Source organism: Danio rerio, chromosome 23 (assembly GCF_052040795.2).
Source record: "Danio rerio strain M-AB ecotype USA chromosome 23, GRCz13ab, whole genome shotgun sequence".
Lineage (NCBI taxonomy): Eukaryota > Metazoa > Chordata > Actinopteri > Cypriniformes > Danionidae > Danio > Danio rerio.
Genome location: NC_141043.1, coordinates 14,438,886 through 14,451,094, shown reverse-complemented (window position 1 = coordinate 14,451,094; position 12,209 = coordinate 14,438,886). Strand labels below are relative to the sequence as shown.

General features: G+C 36.8%; 1 protein-coding gene across 6 annotated transcripts in view; it reads left to right on the top strand.

Annotated features, from left to right (window-relative positions):
• Nucleotides 1-12,209, top strand: part of si:dkey-96f10.1 — a 109,859-nt gene that overhangs the window by 29,930 nt on the left and 67,720 nt on the right. The window lies entirely within an intron of this gene.

Sequence of the window (12,209 nt, the reverse complement as noted above, 5' to 3'; positions counted from 1 at the left end):
TATAGTGGTTCCCATATAAACACTGAGGGAGTGTTAATTTTAACTCTAAGGTAGTTAAATCTACTAAATCTAAAATTTGCAGTGTGAGATCGATAAAAAATACAGACTGTTGAATGTGCTTTTAACAGAAATATTCTGTAAACTGAATTTATGAATGTTAAAAACAGCAGATAACTGGAAACCACAGCTGCTGGTATTTTTCCGTAATATCTAAAATAGAAAAAAAAAAACAGTTAAACAGTTTTTGTGTCACCATTGTGGAGGATAATAGCGTATCTGTTCAAGTCCAAGATGAACTAAGAGTATTTGATGTTATGCTGTATCATCTTTTCTTTAAAGGTAACTGTGTAGGTACTAAAGTCAAAATCTGTTTGCTAGTTGCAATCACACATGAAAACATTATTTCTTTAGACTTTACATTTTTTTGCACTAAGCTATAATTTTGTAAACTGAACATTGTTTTAGTTCATGAAATATGGTTATTTTTTGTAAATTTATACAATTATATAAAACTTCCATGTTTTTCACAGAAAGATTCTGGCAACCACAGCTGCTGGTATTTTTTCGGAAATTTAACAGATATTTTACACAATAAGAGTTTACTAATTAACACTCTCTTGGTGTTGACAATGTTAACACTTTCAAAAGTGTTATTTTTAACACTTATAGTGGTTCCCATATAAACTCTGAGGGAGTGTTAATTTTATCGTTAAGGTAGTTAAATCTACTATCTAACATTTGCTGTGTGAGGAGCTGAGAGTAAGACAAGATGAATGGCAAACAAAATATGGGAATTTAAATTGGAACGGGTCGCAGTAGAGGGACTGACTGTGCTCAGAAATAAAGTGAAATGTCATACCAAGTCAAGAAGCAGAAATAGCCACCTGTAAAACTCATTCACAACCTCAGTTAGTTAATGGTTCTTTTCCAAAGTGATTGATAGGGCCAAAGTGTATGTCATCCGTCATTATTGAAGGAGTTCAGTGTGAGAGCCTTCTGGATTCTGGTTCTCAGGTCAGTACCATTTCAAAAACTTTCCATGAGAACCATCTTTCACATCAGCCCATTTATTCTATCCAAGATCTTTTAGAAGAGTGTCATTGTTTCTGCGGGGTAAAGGGTAGTTTTAACTGGCTATACAAGACATGTTCCAGTAGCAAAAGATAAGATTCTCTTAGTAGAGCCTTCAAAATCAAATTACATGCTGGTCTCTTGTTCTGTAGCTACATCACGGAAAAACCATCAGGTTCATGTTTCAAGGTACCTGTCTTGGTTAAAAAATGAGACTGTACATGACATAAGAGTGCCTTTGGGTCACAAAATTGCAGAGCTTTCTTTTCAGAAGGATGTGCTATCCCGGCTAGTACCAAATGCAGGAGAACCATTTAACTGTGACATTACTAAATCTGTTGCATTGTGTAATACCATGCAGGTGTCTGACTGTGGGAAACTTACCTTTGATTTTGCTGACTCTCCCCTGTCTGAACAGTGGAAGGAGAGAATCACCAAGAAACTTAACTCAGTGTCTGATGTTTTTGCACACAATAGCCGCAATTCCACTATCAGGCCAGTGCGAGCCAGGGCTTAAATCGGGCCAGGCCGGGCCAATCGCCCGAGAGGTTGAGCAGTGAGGCCGAAATCATGTCACGTTTCCACTGTGGGGCTAGTAGCTCGCAGCGCGTCACGCAAACCCCGCCCCCTGACCATCCCCAGAATCGAACGTCACTCAAACCGCCCACTTCAGCGAGAATCATGCAGATAAAGCACATAATCATGAAACTATTAAAATTAGGACAACCAAACCAAACAAATGACACGTTACTGTACAGCAGAACAACGCATGTCTATACGCACATGCCTGTGTGTTTTCATTCATCATATTAATTTACTCGATGACAGACTATTTGCATCGAAATCCAGTGGTCCTGCCACCAACGCAGGGACCCAGCGCAGGGAGCGCACACATCCATAATATAACACCACATATATAAAATTCTCCGTTAATAACTCGATATAAAATGTATTTTATAACATCCTCTAGACAGAATCTGTCCAACATGCATCCCAAATGCTCCGGAGAGAACTGAAACATGATTTTTGTTTACCCTATAGGCTTTATGACACTTAATAGGTGATTCCCTTTATTCAAAGATGTTGCTTATATCTTAAGTAAAGGAAAGTGTTCAGTGTTTCAGCACATAAGAGCAGCACGTAATAAAATAAAGCCTATATTGCGTTGCGCTGAGCAGCTATGCACTAATAAAGCTCTTCATGTATTTAAAATTTCCTTTTTTAATTTTACCACGTCATATAAAAACACACACACTTGTTTGAGGACAAAGAACACATTTTGAACTTGCAGTTTTCCCCGTCAAAAAAGTGCTGCGCAGCTGGAAGACAGAAAAAAAGGTCGCCTAGTTTCTGCGTTCACTCACCCCGAAAATGCTCTGTTTGCATGATTTGATTAATTTAATCGTATCCAAATACTTTATAAATAATATTTAAAACATTCTCCGGTGTTTATTTATTTATTTATTTAGAAAATATCTAAAATCTTTTTTTCAAAGAGGCTTTTGAAAAATGAAAGTTTAATATAAATTTGAAACAGTTTGATATAGTACCTAATTGTTATAGCTATAGCTTTTGTTAGTTTTATATTGGTTTATTTATTTAATGTGATTTTATTATATCTGATATTTGTAATTCTTTAAATTATTTCAATATAGGGCTATTTTATCTAGATATGACACTATTGTTTTGAGCCTACAAAAGTGGACATGAAATTTGTAAAGTTTAATGTCTTACTGTTGTATTCATATAGTGTATTATCACCAAAATAAATTAAAACAATAAAAATAAAAGAAAAAAGCCGCTCGCGGCATCAACAGAGCTATGAATGGAGCGCTCTTTTCCTCGGTCTCACACACATACACAGGCATCTAAACGCGCAAAAACACAATTATTAAACTTGATAAAACCTCTTGAAAACCTTTTCTGTCTGCTGTGTCTTTAATATGGTGTAAAGATTATTATGCGTTATTGAAACATCAAAGATGCAGCAAAGGAAGATCATTTTATGCAACAGCCTTACATTTAAAAGAGAAATATAAGGGCGATCATATGCAAAAAAGACCCCAGCCTATAATTTGTTCCAGATGTTTTCTTTCCCTTATTTATTTATTTGTTTGTTTATGTGTTTGGCGCATGTACTCGAGTGCGATCGGAAAACTGTGCCCGCCTCTCCTTTTACTCCGCCCCGAAGCCCCGGCTGGCCCTCTTTGGCCCAAGGTATTCGGCGGGCCGAAAAAGGCCGGCCGCTGGCCCCAAGAAAGCCCCGCTTTGGCCCAATTAGGCCCCGGAAGTGACAGTGGAAACGCCACTGGCCTTGGCTCGCCCTGGCTCGCTCGCTTTAGGCGCGATAGTGGAAACGCGGCTAATGACCTTGATTTCGGCCATACCACTGAAATTAAACACAAAATACGCTTGTAAGATCCAACTCCAACAATTTAAACAGAGGCCCAGACCAATTAATCCTTCTGATTATGAGGGCGTCAGACATCATTTAAAGGAACTTCATGGTGAAATTTCACCCCAGAAATGTAAATTTTTCAGAACATCTGTTAAATACCTTGGGCATGTGGTGTCTGCTGATGGGGTAGAGACTGACGCAATCAAAATAGCTGCTTTTGTTGTGGAAAGTTGCGCTGGATCTCGACAAACATCTTCTAAGTTTCAAAAAAGAGGCTGAGGTCTTCGAAGTTCTCAAGTTGAAGCAGTTTATTGTTACAGCAGAGTTGGTCGATCAATCTCTCTCCTACCAATGTTCAAAAACCCACAGTTTATATACAGTTTTTTCCCATAGTCATTCTGACATGTCGTATAGCATCACGCGATTTCCCGGCTCCAATAGTATCCTAGCTTTTTAATTAATGGCTGTATGTTTTTCTGTTTTTACATATCTTAAGGTCATATAGCATGTGCTTACAATCATGTGTTTGCACATGATCATGTTGTTTCCATACTTTCTAAATGATTCTCCTTATGTATGCTATTTTGTCAAGGGTTGTTTTTGTCTTGGTCAGTACATACTTTTGTCTAAATGTATTGCATACGCTCTATCTGAATGTTCTCATTTAGGCGCATGACGTGCTGTGCTTCAATTGTGAGGCCCTGTATGCCTTTGTGTGTTTTCGTTAATTATAAGGCCCTGCATGTCTGTGTGTTTTCATGTCTGTGTGTTTTCCCCAGCATCACTTGAATGTATTTCTATATGTTTAACAGTGTATTTCTATATTTTAATAGTGGCAGATTATATAGTGATTGCTTAATAAAAGTTCCTCTATATGCATCAGAAATTCTTCTATACTTTCACAACATATCAAGGCCAAATAACATCAAGGAGCTTAAGTCTTTTCTGGGATTTGCGGATGCTATAGGCGATTCATATAAGACTATTCAAAAATAGCAGGACCCCTTAATGATTTAACAGCTGGCTACCTGCCTCCAAAAAGGCAGTCGTCATCTCCTCAATGTAGCTCGAGATATTCTACAAGTGCAGATTTCAAAAGCCCTTTAATGAGAGATAGAATGTTTGATACCGCACGTCGTAGTAGAGAAAAAAAACCTCTGCATTTCTCGGTAACTCAGATGCACTTGATAGGTCAGAAAGCCATGTGTGTGTAGACAATCCTGTCAAAAAAGCGGCGAAAATTAAACACGATGGTCGGCAATAGTTTGCTTACAATGTTCACGAGTTTACACTCAGAGAGCAGCATTTACAGTCAATCTTTCAGTCCATAATATTGTACTGATGTTAACGTAAACTAACGCCCCGCTTACACTAGTGGGTTTTAGTTTTAAAGAGCCCATATTATGGGTTTTTGAAAATTCCCCCCCCATGTAGTGTGTAACACAGCTCTAAGTGAAGTGAAGTATCCAGCTAAGGCTTAAATCTGTTAGTGTACAGTGTTTAAAACTGTTGATTCATCTATAAAAAAGTCGACTCATAGTGCTTCAAACGAGTCGCCTTGATACCGATTCAAAGGTGTTTCGCCATGACGTACGAACGAAACCAAGTTATTCACGTGCACGCGCAAACTCGGGAGATTTCAAACCTGAGGCCCCGCCCTCTGACGCAGAAACCCAGACACACACACACACACACACACACACACACCCACACACACAAACATGCCGGTCGATTGAAGTCACACTGCAGATGGATATATTTGAGTCTCTACCCAAAGATGAAACCTCCATTATAGCCAAGCAGTTGGAAACTACTGGAAACTTCTGGAAACTACATGCTACAAAGAATACTTCATCAGCGTTTGTTAAAGGAAGGATCAGTAAAGAGTAACTTACTGATGGACGTCAGGATGGATTTTTCTTCCTCCATTTCTCAAGTGCAAGTACGTGCGATTAAAGTTGCCTCGTTGACTCTAGCTTGCAAATGTATTTAGTTGTGATTTGTTACTTGTACTGTATCAGGTTAACTGGCTATATTCTCTTATCACGTGCAAAGTCACGTTAAAAACACGACGCGTGCTGCTTTGTTAACGGAGCTCCGTGGACGAGGAGTAGTGTGTGTGTCTGTGTGTGCGTGCGCTGTCGTCCGGAGGTGTGTGTGTGCGCGCGTTGTCGTCCGGAGCAGGGTTAAGTGCGTGTGTGTGTGTGTGTGTGTGTGTGTGTGTGTGTGTGTGCGCAATATGTGTGTGTGTGTGTCTGTGAAAAGAGCAAAGTTAGAAGCTAGGAGATCTCCTCAACTGTTTTTGGAGTTTTTGCTCAATAAAATAGTTAGTCGTCTGAATTTTCAAGTCCATAGTCTGTATTTACATTGACCCACTGGCAGCTAAAATCCACGCCTACACTATCGAGCGTGTATGAACTGTGATTACTTTTATATTGCTGATTAGCTGTTTGGCATTTCACTCTCTGACTGAAGGCAGTCGACCAATCGCAACAGACTGTCATTGGTCCAGTCAGCGCAGATTAGCTTCGCGCTAAGGAGGGGTTTGGGAACAAATGAATCACTGGACGATTCATACAGGAGTTGCTGGGATAATTAGGTAAAAATAAATGCAGATTATAAGACCACGAAAGTGTTTTTTGACCCTGCATGCATATTAAACTGTTGTTGGAGACCCTTACAACCATATGACCCTATTTCATGTATAATATGGGCTTTTTAAAACGCATAAGTTTTGCTACGGTTACGCCATCTGTCCACACTACGCCAGAGTTTTTAAACGCCGAACACGGAGCGTTTTGAAAATGCTAAAGAGGTTGTTTTCATTCTAAAATGCTGCTGCTCCGTCTCAGTGTGGAAGGGGAAAACGGAGTCATTCGCCTCTCTGATTAGGGCTTTTCCTACATATTAAGTACCCTACACACAGTTAAGTCCTGCATCCTCTTCTTGTAAGTTCAGACTTCGCAAGTTTGATATGAAAAACAGACTCCAGAGGATCGGTAAATCTTCAAAGAGAACAGTGTACTTTATAACATATTCACATCATCCTGGCTACGTTGTTTCACTATATCTTAATAATAAAATAAAAACATGATATAAGGAGCTGCTATTTTCATTTTGATGTTAAGAACTTAACAGACAGCAGAAATGTTGAGGCGTTGTGTAGCTGTATTAAGGATTCATAACAAAACTGAGCCTATTAGATTACTGCCTCCTTTCATTTTCATTGAAAATATGAAACCCTCTCTTTTGCTCAATATCTGTTTTAATAATCAATAATGGCCATTATAAAAGTATCGTGTACATTAAGTTTATACATTATAGGAAATAAAGGCAAGCAATCAGTCAATATACAGAATGTACGTGGTTATATTAATTTTTAACTAATTGCGCTCAGCCGAAACACGTTACCTGTGAACAAGTAATAGATTCAAAAGACCAAAGTCGAGGAATATGTTGTTAGATATAGACAACAAGTAGAATTAAATATCCTGTTTGACAAATATAGTGAGATTATATCAAGTGGGAGATCCTTGATGAACACTCAGATGAGCAGAGTTCTTATCTGGCTAGATACGCTGCAGCCGATGCCAGAGAGTGTGTGTGGTCACGTGATGTGCGTTTTCAGTGTTTTGGTGTTGACGGAGAGCTGTTCAGAAAGGCTGGGTGAAGCGTGGATCGTTTTCATTCCAAAACGCTGTTTTAAAACTAAAATGCACTAGTGTAAATGGGGCCTAAGTAACTTAGAAATCCTTTTGACTAAGGTCTGTCTTTAAACACTGAAAGTGTACTGCTGACCATGCAAACTATAACTTTGCCATCTGAATGAAAAAAAAAAAAGAGCGATGATCGCACACACTTACCAAATCTATAGACAGGACAATCAACACATACTGGAACTGCATCTTTTTTTTAAGGAGATGAGCAGCAAATCCAGATTTCACAATTTCCAGATGAGAAAAGCTCTTGAGTAAAAAAATGTTCCGTACAAACTAGGGTTGGGCATCTAAGCTATAATGCCGATCCGATACGCATCTCGATACAAAGAATACGATCCGATATATTAGCGATACATTTGTGACATATTGCGATGCAACACGATACGATTCACACCCATATCACGATACAATGCGATAATTCAGCACTAACTAATTAGATCAAGTTTATGAGATTATGTGAAAGAGGATGCTGTGCCATTGAATGAATTTGATTATTTATTAACAAAGCAAAACCAAGACTTTTTTTACAAACTGGCTTTTCTCTCAGAGCCAGAGTGTCAGTTTACAGTAGAGGGCCATTTTAGAACATATAGCACATATTATTTAAGTATTTTCAAGATAAACAGAATGTATAAGTGCAATATATATTATAAATGTAGGGATGGCTGACGTGAAACTGATGTTTTGACACAGTGTCGAGATCCCGAAGCGCAAGTGTTTCGAATCACTGCACCGAAGCATGATCCGAAGCACCCAAGTCACGTGACTAAAGTGTTTCGAAACACCTAGTCACGTGACTAAAGCGATTCAAAGCATCGATCAGCTTAGAAACGTTTCGAGACCTGGTGAATGCTAATTTGACTGCCAAGGTCTCCAATTTATCTCTGTCTCAAATAGCTTAGTGCACTGTGGGTTTGCTTATTGATTCTATGCTTAGCATGATGTTTTGGGTTCGAATCCCGACTTCGAAATCATGGTTTTTTGTATTTTAATCATGTTTCTGTTTTGTGTAGCCTAAATAGGATACAGCTACAGTTACGCCATCAATTTAGCATCATTTTTGTAACACTGTAAAACAATAATAAATATTTTTACAGTATGGTTGGGTTTAGGGTTTGTAAAATACAATAAATGGGAAATTTAATGAATAATATAAATAATTCTTGATAACTTCAGGCCACCGTTTTTGATCTAGCAACAACCCTGTTTTAAGACAAAAACAAGACATATTTATTCACAAATTGTTTATTCGGATGTCAGACCAATGTTGAAACAAAACGATACAAGAGCAAAGCATTACCAACTGGTATTAAAGCATTTTAAAACAACTGCTATTGACTGGCTTCGAATCCTACTACTCCTGCATGGATGTCCGACACCTTAACCACTGTACTATGTTACTTGAAGGATTCCACTTTCACAAAGTGGGCTTTAATCCCTCAATTCAATCGTTCAATCGTTCTTTGCTGAAGCTGTTTCAGTGCAATATATATAAAAAAATGACCACTAAATGTCACTGTAGAGTGAGGTTTCGAAACGTTTCGAAGCTTCGACACATTTGCTTCGACTGTTTCAGTGTTTCACGAAGCCTCGCTTTGCCCACCACTATATAAATGTATATATTTGCACTCTTTCAACATAAAGGTTTACCATTGCACAACAAGAATTGTGATTTAACTTTTCAACTATGAAAACAAGTTTTACAAAGATATATTGTGGCACTGAATATTCAAAACTTAAGGTGGTGAACTAGCAGTGTTATGCTGCTTTGAAACATCACTGTCACTGTAAACAACAGGCTAATAAAATATAATTAAATACAAATTAACAGGAGGAGGTGTTTAAAACCTTCGTTCTCCGTGACACTAGGCTGAATATCTTTGCAGATGAACAATGCAGTAACATCCGTTATTGGCGTAGAGCCAGCAGAACTGTTGCGCATGGAGAAAACTTTCAATGCTTTTCTCACCATTATTGGCGCTGGTAGCTACAGTTGAAGCAGTGCAGGAAGCCGGGGATGCAGAAACACTGGAAGATGCTTCCACAACAACACTGAGGCGCCGCTTCAAGTGAGATTTCAGATTAGTCGTACTGCCCGCGTATTTTACAGATGCGTGGCACATTTTGCAAATTGCATCTGTCCTGTCAAGTCGTCCATCCTTTTTGCAGAATCCATAATGTTGCCATACTTTAGATTTAAAACTCAGTAGGGAATAAAATGTTTGTTTTGCTTCTCGCGCTTTCTGAGGGCGCACCACTAGCTTCATCCGCACACCTGACTTGATACACTGAGTTGTAGTGTAAGTGTACACATCCGCAAGTTCGTTGCTAAGGCATACTTTATGTAGGTCGATTAAATTATGCGCCAAAAACAGGTTGACAACACTTGTTAATAAATAAAAAATACATTCTATATTAAAAATATAAGTTGTATCTCGGAAAAATCGATGCATCTCGCAAAAACCGATGCATCTCGATTTGCTTCCAAAATTTCATTCATCCTCTGCTGCTCTACCGATGCACTCGCATCGTGCACGCGCATGACAGCATATCGATACATATCGGTTAATCTTCCCATCCCTAGTACAAACGGATTTCTGCCGCACATTGTGTGCACTGATCCACTTGTGAGTCCAGCAGAGCTTACATAGAGAGAAAATGAAAACCAAACCTTCACTGCAGCACATTATAAAGCAACATCGACGACCCGTAACCCTAAACATTTCTTATTCTTTTCCCACTCCTTTTGGAAACACAACGTGGCGTCTCTCTGCCGTGTGAACAGTGTTTCAGGTACAGTCTTCGAACCTAACATGCATATTAATGAAGTTGCAGAGCATACATAATAGAGCGTGCTGATTGGTTTGAACCAAGCTATAGTCATGAATGAATGCAACACCCTCAGTGATGTAATACGGTACTCCCAGGTACTAATGTCCAGTCTTCACGCTGGATAAGATCTGACGCAGCTTCAAAAATTTGTTTCAAACCGGAAGTCCGAATTTGCTTGAAATAATGCAAAAACAACCAATTTTCACTTTTTACTAATATATATGTGTCCTAATAGTGTTTTTAGCAGTGTGGGACACATATACGACTGTTAACAGCTCAAAAAAATGTTTTTGTGACCCTTTAAGAACATGTTTTTTCATATCTGAAATGCAATGTTTAATTATCAATTTCCTTCTTGGTATTTATAATCTTAAATATACAAATTTTGAACTTACTTCATCTTGTTCATTAACATCTACTAAGTGTCCATGATTTTTTTTGACTCTTTTTTTGACTTTATGATGATGACTTAGATAGTCTTATGCAGCTGACTTTTATAGATGAAAACAGCCAGTGCAAGCCACAACAAAAACAAATTCTATTATTATCACTATTAGTTTTTTTTTTCTTCTAAACTCAATCTTATCCTCTAACATCAAATCGCCGTTCCTCAAAGTGTCAGTTTCTCAAAGTGTTGCTGATTTTTCTAGTTTCTATCTCATCTGTTTAATATTTCTCTTTTTTGCTCTCTCTCTATATATTTTAACAATTTTAAAAACTTTTAAACATATCTTCTTCTTTTTTTGTCTATTAAACCATAACTTGGATTTTTTTAATTTTAAGCTTTTAATTTTTCCTTATCCATATATTTTTTATTATCTTCCTTACATATTTGACCATTAACTCTTCAGTTGATCAATTTTATACAGTCAAATTTTCTTGTCTTATTTTTCTTTTGATCGACCCAAGAATTATCTCAATTTTTTTCTCTTTGCTGTTTAACAGCTTATTTTCCTCATTTTTCTTCTAATGTATCTATTCTAATGTTCCTTTAGTAGCTGGTATTTATGTTGTATTTTAATTCCTCTTTATCATTTCCTATTAGTATTATTTATTTAATTGTTCTTATTTTTTAATCAACAAACTACTGGTGTTGTCTTTATATACTGCATTCTAAAAGGTCTCTTTATTTAGTAACTTATACTATATCCCTAATTTTTAAAATCTAGCATTATAGCAAAATCTAGCATTATAGCATTATTTCATCAAATATATATATATATATATATATATATATATATATATATATATATATATATATATATATATATATATATATATATAAAATATTATATATATAAGGGGTGTAACGGTTCACAAAAATCACAGTGGTGTCACAGTTCGGTATGTTTTCAAAACAGCAAAAAAAGAAAATAGCCAGAGGATTCTCTGATTTTATTTTTTTAATGCGTTAAAACTAACATCATAAAAGTATGATCTTGATTTTTTTCCTTTTACTTCAGTTACTTTGACCCTATATATATATATATATATATATATTAAGGGCTATTTATATATAAATATATATTTTAATATATAGATAAATATAAAATTTAATATATATTAAACGTGTAACGATACGCATATTCTTATTGAATGGTTCGGTACGAGACTTTCGGTTCGGTATGCATTGCAATTATATATATATATATATATATATATATATATATATATATATATATATATATATATATATATATATATATATATGTATATATTAGTGGTGTAACGATATTCAGACCGAACCGAAATATCGCGATACACCAACCACGATACATATCGCGAAACTCTTGTGGCGTACCGCGGTACTCTCACGCCCCCTGCTGCCCATTGATAAGGTTGACGTCACTTGTCTCTAACTAATTAAAAAATTTAAACATCTTTATTTTTATCACATTTGATTAAATTTTATTAGTAATGATGAGCTTTTGTTTTAAATTTTGTTTTAAATATTATTTTCTAAAGTTAGCATTTTCCAAGTGCATGTCATGTCATGTGACTTGAGTTACCGCTCACACTCGGTTAGTATACGCATAATGGCTGCCTCACATATTGAGATTGCAGATCCCCCAGACACATTTAAGTCACCTGTGTGGGAACATTTCGGTTTTCCAGTGGAGTACAGTAATGGAATTCGTGTCGTAGACAAAGCGCACACTATCTGTCGTAACTGTTTCACGAAACTTACT